This window comes from Stegastes partitus, unplaced genomic scaffold (genome assembly GCF_000690725.1).
Source record: "Stegastes partitus isolate 25-593 unplaced genomic scaffold, Stegastes_partitus-1.0.2 Scaffold2216, whole genome shotgun sequence".
NCBI classification, from domain to species: Eukaryota; Metazoa; Chordata; class Actinopteri; family Pomacentridae; genus Stegastes; species Stegastes partitus.
Window position 1 is genome coordinate 72,228 of NW_007579947.1, and position 11,942 is coordinate 84,169.

Below are 11,942 nucleotides of genomic sequence, written 5' to 3' on the forward strand. Positions count from 1 at the left end.
ATTTCTAAATAATTCAGTTGGGTTTGTTAGGTGAGCTGCCGCTTTAAGAAAGTTAGGTAGGTCATGTGACTAAGATTCAGGAAGTGAGCCTGCATGGGAAACGCAGCTTCTTTCTCTCCTCCTGTGTTCTGGCAAAACTACTAGTTACATCTTGTCTGTTCGTGGCATCGTCGGTATGTAACTTTCTTTTATGTTTAATAATGACATTTGGTTAATTTCTATGGTGGAAAGTTCATGGTTTAGTATGTAAAGATTCATGATTTATGTTTGGCTCCTGCAGGTTAGCTTGGGTGATGATTTCATTTGTCGTCTTATGCTGCCATCTTGTGGCCATTCTGAGTTACTGTTTTTTGCTATGTAAATTATAATGACGCTTTTGCAGGAAGGCTGTTTCTTGGCTTATTATTATGTGGAGCAGACTGTCAGAGTCACTTGCATATTATGTTTAATAGGGAAATCTGTTTCTGTGTAATGATATAAGTTTAACTGATGATTAAATTAGTAATTTCCTTTTGTATTTTTTGTATTCCTTTAGTTTCACCCTTTCAATTGTCAATAAACATGGGTACGAGCAGTCATCCTGGTGTCCAGAGTGGTGATAAGCGAGAGGTGTTGAAGCTACTGTCTTCATGTACAGTGTGCTTAAGGAAGGCAGGATACAGATGGTCACAGAGAACAGTGAAGTGAGGCTGCTGTTCTGTCTGAATCCAGCCTGGAATAAAAATACTGCTTCCTTTTATTATCAACTCAGTGAATTCTTCAATCATTAGAACGAGGAACCGATGAAGACAAACCACAACATCAGCTACACATCTGAAGAACATTCTTTCACTCTCTGAAAATATTGATAATACAAAGCTAATCACCATATATAGAACTTCCTTCATCCTAAAACCATCATTTTCCATCAGGTCAATTTACAGCTGAAACATTTTCTTACTTTGTGTCTGAAAGTTCTGGTTCTTCACTGAAGCCTGGAAGATCTCCTTTGGACCAGTCACTCTTCATAGAGAGACAGCTGGAGGATGGAAACTCCTCCTCCTCCTCACAAACACTCATCTTGTGGACTTCAGTCAGTCTGAGAGGAAAACCAGCAACAGTCAGTGAGTGAAGTTCCAGTGGGCTCATTTCTAACTGTCATGTCATCAAGAGAACTGATCACTAGAACCTGGTTAGTGGATCAGAGGAACATGATGTCAGCAGGTAGCGTTCTCCTGGAGAACACCTGTTTATCTGCTGTGTTTACATGGAACCAGCTTTCAAAGCAGCTTCTTGCATGTGTGTAGAGACCTTCTGAGCTAACGTTGGCTCTTGTGCACGTATAGAACAGGAAACTGCGAGAGCAGCAGCCAAACAACAACCACAAAGCAGCAGCAGTGGAGCATACAAGAGGAATTATTCAAGTGAAATGTGTTGAAGGAGGGCAGCATCTTTACATATCTGGATGGAGGAAACATTCTGTGAGGACATTTTAATGTTGAGTCTTCAAAAAAACACAGAAATATGTTGAAACCAAGCTGCTTTCATTCTGGTCTACTTGTTCAGGGATCTCTACACTCAGTGTCTAGTTTATTAGACACACTGATCTGAACATAATGCAGTCTAATACGGCAGCTTTACCAGAATACCACAGCGCTGTAGAGCTACAATGTTCAGCTTTGGTTGGAGTTAAAGTTCATCAGCACGTCAGTCAAACAGGTTCAACATGATGATTCTCACTCCTGTGGCTGTTCCAGGACTTTTAGAACACTGTTGATCATTAATGAAGTAAAGCACATTACAGAGTGAAACACAAGGAAACCGAACAATCTCATGAAGGACAAATCAAGTTATGGCCCTTTAAGGGACAGATGAAAAGCAGCATCATCTCAGTGAGATCACTTTGTTGATGTGTGCTGGTTGTCAGCAGGCTGATCATCTCCAGAGCTTTCTGAGCTGTCAGCTTCCTCTTCATCCTTCCAAGTGGACATGAAACGACCACACCCCATAGAGCTCCACATATTTATAGTTGTGGTTGTAACTGTCTCTCACTGTGGTTCTCTGGAGTCCCAGAGCCTCAGCGATGGCTTTGTAACCCTCCACACGGATAAATGTCAATGACTCTGGTTCACATGTGTTCTTGAATCTGTTAAATCTCATGTGCTGCTTTTTGAGACCCACAATGCCAGACAGGTTCTACTGAGTGATGTTCACATCCAACAAGCCTGGCAGTGATCATATGTGGGTGTAGCTGCTGGAACTGGACCCAGCTGACAATGAATGTGGTCATTTGGTAGACTGGTAGCTAAGAGGGCAGTTACTTGTCCAAACAGGACAATGTGGGGCTGGACAGCATTTTACCTTCAATCAATGAAATCATCATTTAAAACTGTAGTTGGTCGTTTCTTGGGTTATCTTTGTCTCACATTAGAATCAGTTTGATGATCTGAAACATTCAAGTGTGACAAACATGCAAAAATAGAAGATTTCTGTCAAGGCCAAAGACTTTTGCACGACAATGTAGGTACCAAAGTACAACAATAGAGAGATGACAACACCTAGCACAATCCAACACACACAGACACCCACACCCACCCACACACACACACACACACACGCACACACTCATACATATATATATAGTGCACTTGTGAGGGTTGATCCATTCTATTCTACTGAGTGTGTAGGCCTGAGTGTGCATGTTCATACATGAGTGTGTGAGCGGATAAGTGTGTGAAAGTGTGGTTCAGAGAGCCACAGAGTGACAGAGAGAGATAGTAGGGTGGAGTTAGAGAGCTCCAGGACATTAGACTCTCTACATGGAGACAAACACACACTAATGTGTGAACACACACATACACACTGTGACATCCACACCATCACCCCCAATACATGACAAGTGTGAAGCCAAAACTCCAGAATAAAGACTGAAAACACAGAACATCACATGCTCATGTTGTGACGGCAGGAGGATCAAAAACAGCAATCTGAATGTGTTTGAAAGGGACATTTTTTTAACTTCCAGGTCCTGAGTCTGACTCTGTTGGACTCTGTGTATTATGCTAAATGCATTAACAGCCAAAACGATGTCAAAATCAAACATGAAGAGGACAAAATCTCCTGGTGGGCGCGTGAGGGTTCAAACATCAGACTCTTTAATCTCATACAGCCCCAGACATTAATAACGCAGCTAATAACTGATACATCTCTAATAAAATCCTCTCAGCACATAGTGTATGGAAATAATCCACTTTTATGTTTGTCATAAAAACCTCAGTGGCCTGATGGAAGCAAACTGTCATTTGAAGAGTTAAAATCCTGAAAATGAATGAATATTTGGTATTTATGATCAGGACTGATGCTGATTAATAATCTAACTCAGTCAAAGTGGACGATCATATTAATATATAACAGATTTATGGCAGCTGTTGTCCTTTAAGTCCTCTGTCTAACGTATTACATCTGATGAATTGAGGCTGATCAAGGTCTGACAGGATGTTTATGATCCAGGGAGGAGCTCACTTGGAGTTTGTTCATGCAATAAAACTTTGATATTTTCTTTTATGTGTTTATGGTGGTTTGCATGTGATGAACCATCCAGTGATGTTCTTCTTTCTGCACATGAAATGTGTGTTTCTGGTTTGTATCACTGCTGTTACAGCACTCAGGTCGAATACACACATACAGATAGAAGAAGTGTGAAGCTGTCAGAGTTTTGCTGTGTTAGTGGTAATACAGCAGTTCAACTGGTCTGACAGACGCAGCAGCATTTTGTCTTCCTGCTCAGTGAATCATCTTCAGCTCAGTTCACAGCAGAAACAGTTTCTTACTTTGTGTCTGAAGGTTCTGGTTCTTTACTGAAGTCTGGAGGTTTTCCTCTGGATCGGTCACTCTTCATAGACAGACGGCTGGATGCTGGAGGCTCTGCTCCCTCCTCCTCTTCCTCCGAATCACTCATCTTCATCACTCAGTCTGAGAGTTAAACCAGCAACACTGAGTTTGACTCACAACACAAGAATCAGGACAAACAAATCTGTAGAGAGTCACAGTTCAAACCAGTCAACAGTCTACCTCCTGAATAAAACGATCCTGATGTTCTGTTGCAGTCCACAGACAGACAGCTGACTGAGAGACTCTGACAGCAAAAGAAGAATAAAGCTGGATCAACACTCACCTTGTTTTCCTCCTCTGTCGACTGTCAGATGGCGTCTGAACTCACTGAAAGCTTTGATTGTTTTCTCCCTGAGCTCTGTACCTGGATCACCTGAGCAGAGCTGCTCCTCCCCTCTAATAAACACAACAGACCAGGACAGATGTTCACCTGGACTTTGTGTTCCTGTTGGTAACTCATTAAACAGACACTGAACACCAGAGTTTCACTGACACCTGCATCAAATCACAAACTCACAGCTCCTGCTCACCGTCCATCACTTGGACTCACCGTATTTACAACCACAGTCCTCAGAGCTCCATCCAGGAACATTCATAGAGATGGTAGTTGATGGTTTCTGCTGCAGGACACTGATCACTGTAGTTGACGCTAACACAGATCCTCTACTCACCAACACAAGCTTGAAGACTAAACTGGGAACCGATGCCGAGGAGCTGCTGACTGTGTAGCAGGAAAGTATATCTTTCAGATGTTCCACATGTGAATGAGAAAGTGGATCAATAATGTGTCACATGGATCTAGATCAATATTCACACAGTGGCACACAACCATGTTGGCTGATGGAAGATGTTTGTATAAAAGCTGAATCCTGCTCAGACCACATCCTGGCTCTGACAGCCTGTGGGTAGAAGCTGTGCTTGAGATGGTTTGTTTTACTCTTCATTGTCCAATATATTTTACCAGAGGGTAGGGGGAGAACAGGGGGTGTCCAGGGTGAGTGGGATCCTTTGCAATGAATGTGGCCTTCTTCTGGAGTCAGCCACCTCTCTCAGCCACCCTCACCACCCGCTGCAGCTTCCTCCTGTCCTCTGCAGTGCAGCTGGTGAACCACGCTGTGCAGCAGGATGTCAGGAGGCTCTCAGTGGTGCTTCTGTAGAAGTTCACCAACAGGGGTTGAGGGAGGTGCGTCTGCTTTAACTTCCTGAGGAAGTAAAGTTTCGGTTGTGCATTCCCCACCTGGTAGGAGATGTTGTTGGCCAGGTGAGGTCAGCTGAGATGTTCACTTCAAGGAACCTGAAGCCCCCCCCCCTTGCTTGTTCAGATTCTGTGCTGTACTTGTTCACTCCTTGCTGCAAGTAAAACATTGTTTTGACTTGAGAGACGACTCTGTGTGTTGATTTGGAGCAGTTAGGACTCCACTGAAGAATTTTCCAAACACTCATCCAGCTTCAGCTGCAGCAGTGTTTCCTGAAACCTGCTGCTGCTTCTTTGTAAGCGCCAACCGGATCACATTCAGCACAGAACCACACCGAGTGGTTCTGCTGCAGCTTCATCAGCACTCAGATTCTCCTGCAACATCCCAAATCACATGAGTCCTTCCTGGTTCCTTCTTCTCAGCTCAGATCAGCTCTGACTTGATGCTTCAGAACAGTAGCAGAAGGAGGAATTTGCGTCTGACTGGAGAACAGCCGAGTCTCCTCCTCTGATAAACCTCAATCTGTGCCACTAAAAGCAGGTGAGTTAATGGGACAGCAGCAGAAAAACTACAAACTAAACGTCCTCCACTAAACTCTTGGTGCTTATCTGTGTTGGTTATTTAGACAAAGAGTCAAAGTGCTTCATGGGAGATGAAACTTTTCTGAGTCCGTTCTGACTGAATGAACATTTAACCCACGTGACTGATGTGTAGTTTCACTTCTTTGGTTGTCTTAGTCTCCAGACAGCATGAAACATGTGCAGCCGACATGAAAGAACAATCAGCCCTTCATCCCAGCCCTGTGTAACGTAGCCTGTAGCGCCACCTTCTGATGGCTCCGTGCAGTCTGGATCCAAAGCAGCTCACGGACAAAAACCAAATTCACAATTCAGTTGGAGTTCTTGTGATGTTTCAGAAGTGTCGCTTCTAATTTACTGGATAGTTTCACAGGAACACAGATGTTGAAGGTAAAGTGGATGTTTCAGTTTGTGGCTTCAGCCTGAAACAACAGGAAGGAAAACAAGGTTCCACGTGTGATCTTCTGTCCACATTTCTGACTCATTTCTACCATGAGACGGACTTCATAGAGGCTCATTAAATGGAGCTTTATTTTCCAGGATGCAACAGCTGAGGCGTGTTGCTGCCCTCCACAGGTCATTTGTAGAAGTACACTGTCAGAGTTAAATCCTCAGAACTCCACTTTCAGTCAGTGTTGGTTCCAGAGGCAGCACTCCATAAATACAGAGCATGACTGGAAGCTCTAGTGACACAATAAGCTCATATTCTACCACAGGGTGATGCCATCAGTGATACAGTCATCAGGTGTTGGAGGAAATTACCAGAATGTTCCTGTAATCTGACAGGAGAACCTGTTCCACTGTTCTTAGATGCCTTTCGATGGACTTTGACCTTGAAGCTGCTCTTTAAAAAACAGAGGTCCATGTAGAATGAATTGACAGGATTCATGGTTTACTTCAGATATAAAAGATCCAACTGACACAACTTTCGACAGGGACTTTTTGTTTTTCACTGTGTGTGTGTGTGTGTGTGTGTGTGCTCAGAGCTCTCAGAACCAACCGACAGGTCGCTGGTGTTGGTGTCACCTGCTGAGTTGGATGCTGGAGAAAGCAGCAGCATTTGTCGCCGTGATGGAGGACGGTCACGGCGTGAGTCCTGGTGGTGAATTGTTTTATTAGTTTAACGTCGTAAAACAAATAAACATTTGTTTATATCGTTTTATAGTTTAACGTTATGAACATTTCTGCTGTCTTCATCTGCACAGAGAGCTGTTGGTAACTCCTCCTCCACAAGTGACTGTAGTCGAGTTGTAAAACAGTTTCGGGGGGGTGGTGGATTTTATATTTTGGGATGGATATTTTGCCTTGACAAGAGTGCATATGATATGAAACAAACTACGTACCCTTTTTATTTTTGTTAAAGCCCCAAGATAATTATTTTACAATCCTAAAACAACATATCTGGCATGGATGTTATATGTCAGATTCTCCTGTCATTGATCTTGACCAACATACCTCAGAATTGGAGTCAGTCCCCAGGCTGGCATGGCTATCACTGCTCCTACGCAGTAAGAGGTAAATGCAGAGGACCACTTTTCTTACTGGGTTCAAGTGCAATTTCATACTCATGGTACTTTGAGATCATTTGGTAATTCATCTACTGAAGTGTGAAACAAAACCTCACAAGAACTGCAAATGAAACTCTGAATCCTCTCAAGTCACGTCAAGTTCATTTTAATTCAAATGCAAAAAAAACAATGAACTAGTTGAAACAATTTACAAAATTTGAAAATTAATATCAAAAATTTACACAAATACACCAACACCTGAGATATTTTAAACTTGAGGTGGCTAGCCTCAAAAGACAAAATAGGGGGAAAAAAATGGATAACTAATCAGTTTTTTTCAATAGCTGCCTACCCAGTTCTCCCCTAATTCACAGAAGTTTCCAAAGATTTTCATCATCATGTGTTCTTCTAGTTGTGGTTCAAATGTTCATGTGACTGAAGCCACGCTGTGTGTTCACAGCTTGAAGGAGGTTGTAGCTCTTCTGGCACTGCTGGTTCTGTTTCATCAACATCTGTAAGAAAACAGCATTGGCCAAAAATAAGATTACTATAAATTTAGATTTGCTCCCAAAGCAGGCACAAGGTTTTGAGAGACTGTTTAAAGTTAAGCTCATACTAATAATGTTCATTAATGCCTGTACGTTCTGATGTGACTCTGTGACTACAGTATGTGACTTCTCCTTTCACTATGATAAATGACGTTAATGTTGAATTCTTTGCGTGTTTACATAGCCTGGAGAATCCCAGACAAACGTTATCTTTCTCATGCCAGACTGATAAAAGCAAAATTAAACCCCACTGAGAAGCCAAACCCGAGTCAGCCAGTAACCGCTAGCGTCGTTAGCAACCTAGCATCATTAGCTGTGTTGTTATCACTACGTCCAGAGATTACACATTTGGTGACAGAATGGTTGAGTTATGGAAAGTAATGACTGATTTTCATGACTTTCGACTGACCTAAAATGACACGTTTTTCCTCTTAAATCCAAAGTCCCTCAGATCGAGCTGTCCTCGTCGCTTGGCCATGGTGCTAAAACCGCTACTTGCGCTACTACGCCGCTCACTGACGTTGATGAAAAAGGAAAAAGAAACGCTGTGTCACATTCGCGCGTGCCTGCTCTCCCACAATGTGGGATTATCAACAGAGCGGATGCGCGCGCAGCTTGACGGCCGAAAGAACGGTCCCTTTGAACGCAAATCCCCCTAAATATTGGAATAGTGGTTATATTTCCATTGTCAGAAATTCAGAATAGGAGTAATATTTCCACAATCATTGGTAAAAATGGCCGGGGATGGAAAGGGGGGACGGCCGTTTGAGAGGGGGGATGATTTTTAACATTGTTATTTCATCCCCCCTCAACTCGAGCACTGAGTGCAATTACGTAACCTAGACAGCGAGCTAAAGATCTGAATGGCTCCAGCAATAAAATGACACGTTATTGTTGTCCTCTTTTGTTTTTGCTGAAGACCACATTTTCTTTTTTGTGAAACTGTAACATACAGAACAAGGAAACATGCATCAGTGCTCCTGCATACATCACGCAACAACCGACTGTGACAGACATCACGCATCATCACGCACACTCCGAGGACAACACCGGTTTTAGCTTAGAAACTAACGGCTAGCAATATTACCTCACTTGAATACAGCACTGGTAGAAAGAAAATACACCACTAAAAACTTAAAGTAAGGCAGAACACTATACAACACTGCATTGTATCACATAAACGTACAGATTATGATTTGCCAAGACTCCCAAATGAAAAACGATGCCGAGGGAGGTGGCTCCACATGTTTACAGGTCCCGTGCTGAATTCAACGCAGCCGTTGGAGTCATTTAGCTGCTGCTTACGACTACTGGCCACTAGGAGGCACTGTTACTATACACTGTCACCTATACAACCAAAAACACAAATAACACCACAGTAATGGCGAGAGCGACCCCTATAGGCAGAAAGGAAGAATAGAACCCATTTTTACTAGGAAAAACTTACATTATAACAGATGCACTATTTCTGAATGAGGGGCAGGAGATGGGTACTCTGTGATTCGAAGCGATAGAGCACATGGGGAAGGAGGTGGATGTGCCACATACATAAAAAGTGATATTCCATACAGGTTGCTTGGTGTAGGCGGTGACCTAGAATGTATAGTGGTCGAAATATGGGACAGAGAGGAATCTATCTCAGTGATATATCTGTACAACCCATGTCATAGGTTAGAGCTACAGAGTTTACTGAGTATTCAGGGACAAGACCGGCAGAAAGTAATATGGTGTGGGGACTTCAATGCCCATAGCACTGTTTNAACCATCATCGTCCATCAGCTCAGTTTACAGCAGAAACAGTTTCTTACTTTGTGTCTGAAGGTTCTGGAGGTAAACCCATGGACCGGTCACTCTTCATGGACAGACGGCTGGATGCTGCTCTCTGTCTGCTGAAACAAATGTTTGTTTTCTCAGTCACTGATCAATCCTCTGATCATAGTTTTAAATACACAAACTGCAGATGATGAGATGGTTCATGTCTGCAGTCGTCCTCCTTGATCAGATTACAGCTTTTCTACTGTCAGAGGCAGGCCAGCTGACAGCCGTGGTCTGACTCTGTCCCCCCTGGTGGACCAGCGGGCCCCTTCCTCCTCATCTCTGTTACCTGACGGCAGGTGGATCTCTCTCCTCGGCCTCTGTCTCCTCCTCTCTGACGGAGCCACTAAACTCGTCCGTTTGTGTCAAAAAAAACCCCCAAAAAACCGTGTTTTGTCAGGATTTTTATCGCAGCTAATGGATATTAGGAGCTAGCCAAAAAACGTCACAAGGCTGACAAACGTTGGCTACGCTGTTTCTTACCTCGCTCTACGTTGACTTTACTAGTTCCAGCTTCGTGTCACCACCTTTTTTTAAAGTATTTTTTAAGCAAATCTCTAAGGTCTCTATTTTCTTCCTCTCTTCTTTCTCCTTTTCTGAGCACCAGACTTCTGCTGAGCGGACATTTTGGTGCTGAAGTGTAAAATCCGAACTTCCAATAAAAGGACGTCAAATGTTGATCAGGGGCCAAACCATTTAATGTTGGAGGTGGGGGTGGAGGGCAACTCCAAAGATATTAAGGACAGTTCAGACAAAAACAAATTAAAACTTCTAACTCAAATATTGCACTGTTTCTTTCCATTAATAGCCCTTCTTTGGGGAAAAAAAATCCATAATTAAATGAGGGTCCAGTTCTGCCCCCCCCGCCACTCTGGGCCCAGGACAACAGACCCGTTTGCCCCCCCCCATCAGCGGGCGTGGTCAGAGGTGCTGACAGGAAAACAGGACAAATGTTTTCTATCTGTGTCACAAAAACCTTTTCAGAGTTCATTTTAATACACCAACTCAAACCAACCATCAGGGACACAGAATATAACTGACAGATGTAGATAAGGAGGAGTCGTAGGAATAAGTTCGAGGCAGTTCTCTTACTTTGTTTCTGAAGATTCTGGTTCTTTACTGAAGTCTAGAGGAAGTTCTTTGGACCGGTCACTCTTCATAGACAGATGGCTGGAGGATGGAAACTCCTCCTCCTCTTCCTCACAAACACTCATCTTGTGGACTTCAGTCAGTCTGAGAGGAAAACCAACAACAGTCAGTGAGTGAAGTTCCAGTGGGCTCATTTCTAACGGTCATGTCATCAGGAGAACTGATCACTAGAACCTGGTTAGTGGATCAGAGGAACATGATGTCAGCAGGTGGAGTTCTCCTGGAGAACAACTGTTTCTCTGCTGTGTTTCCATGGAAGCAGCTTTCTAAGCAGCTTCTTACATGTGTGTAGAGACCTTCTGAGCTAATGTTGGCTCTGGTGCACGTAGAAGAACAGGAAACTGTCAGAGGTTGTGAATTTAACTGTTGGTAAGATTCTTTGAAGCAGTTTTTCACTGCTTTCGTTTAGTAACGGACACGCTCAGTTTTGGGGTCTCTTCACTTTTTTACCGTCACTTTGGGCAGCTCAGCTCAGCTCAGTCTGAACTCAGAGTAGAAATGGTGTAAAAACTGTGTGAGAGCTGCAGCCTCAGACACACAGCGCTCAGCTTTCAAACATCTGAATCATTAGAGCGAGGAACCGATGAAGACAAACCACAACATCAGCTACACATCTGAAGAACATTCTTTCACTCTGAACATATTAATAATATAAAGCTAAGAACCACATATAGAACTTCCTTCATCCTACAACCATCATCATCCATCAGCTCAGTTTACAGCAGAAACAGTTTCTTACTCTGTGTCTGAAGGTTCTGGTTCTTCACTGAAGTGTGGAGGTTCTCCTTTGGACCGGTCACTCTTCATAGACAGATGGCTGGAGGATGGAAACTCCTCCTCACAGTCACTCATCTTGTGGACTTCAGTCAGTCTGAGAGGAAAACCAGCAACACTGACTGTGAGCTCATAAAAGAATAAAAGTCAAAGTAACACACAGGTTCATGTTTGTCTTCATTCAGTCTCTTTGTGTCCACAGAAGTGAAACCTGAAGAAAGTCCTCAGAGAGAAACCAGACTCAGTGACTGAGACTCTCACCTGCCTCCACAATCAGGTTTGTTCCTCCGACTGAGTCTGAACTAAGCGACAGCTGCAGTGTTTCCTCCCTGTTCTCATGCTGCTGCTCACCTGGTCAGTGCTGCTCCTCCTCTCCATCTACAGGAAACCAGCTGAATGTTTCTCTGCCCAGCTGAGAGCTGAGCTCTGAGATCAGTTCTGTTTGTCTGTCAGCAGGATTCCACTAAAACTAGCAGCTCACACTTCATGACATGTGGAGGAGAG

At 43.4% G+C, this 11,942-nt stretch overlaps 1 long non-coding RNA gene across 1 annotated transcript; it reads left to right on the forward strand.

Moving 5' to 3' along the window:
* The first annotated feature begins 9,659 nt into the window (after positions 1-9,659).
* Positions 9,660-10,543, forward strand: LOC103374346 (uncharacterized). The gene is made up of 2 exons (XR_521118.1): positions 9,660-9,726; positions 10,443-10,543. It is a non-coding gene; the product is annotated as an uncharacterized LOC103374346 (long non-coding RNA).
* The last annotated feature ends 1,399 nt before the right edge of the window (positions 10,544-11,942 follow it).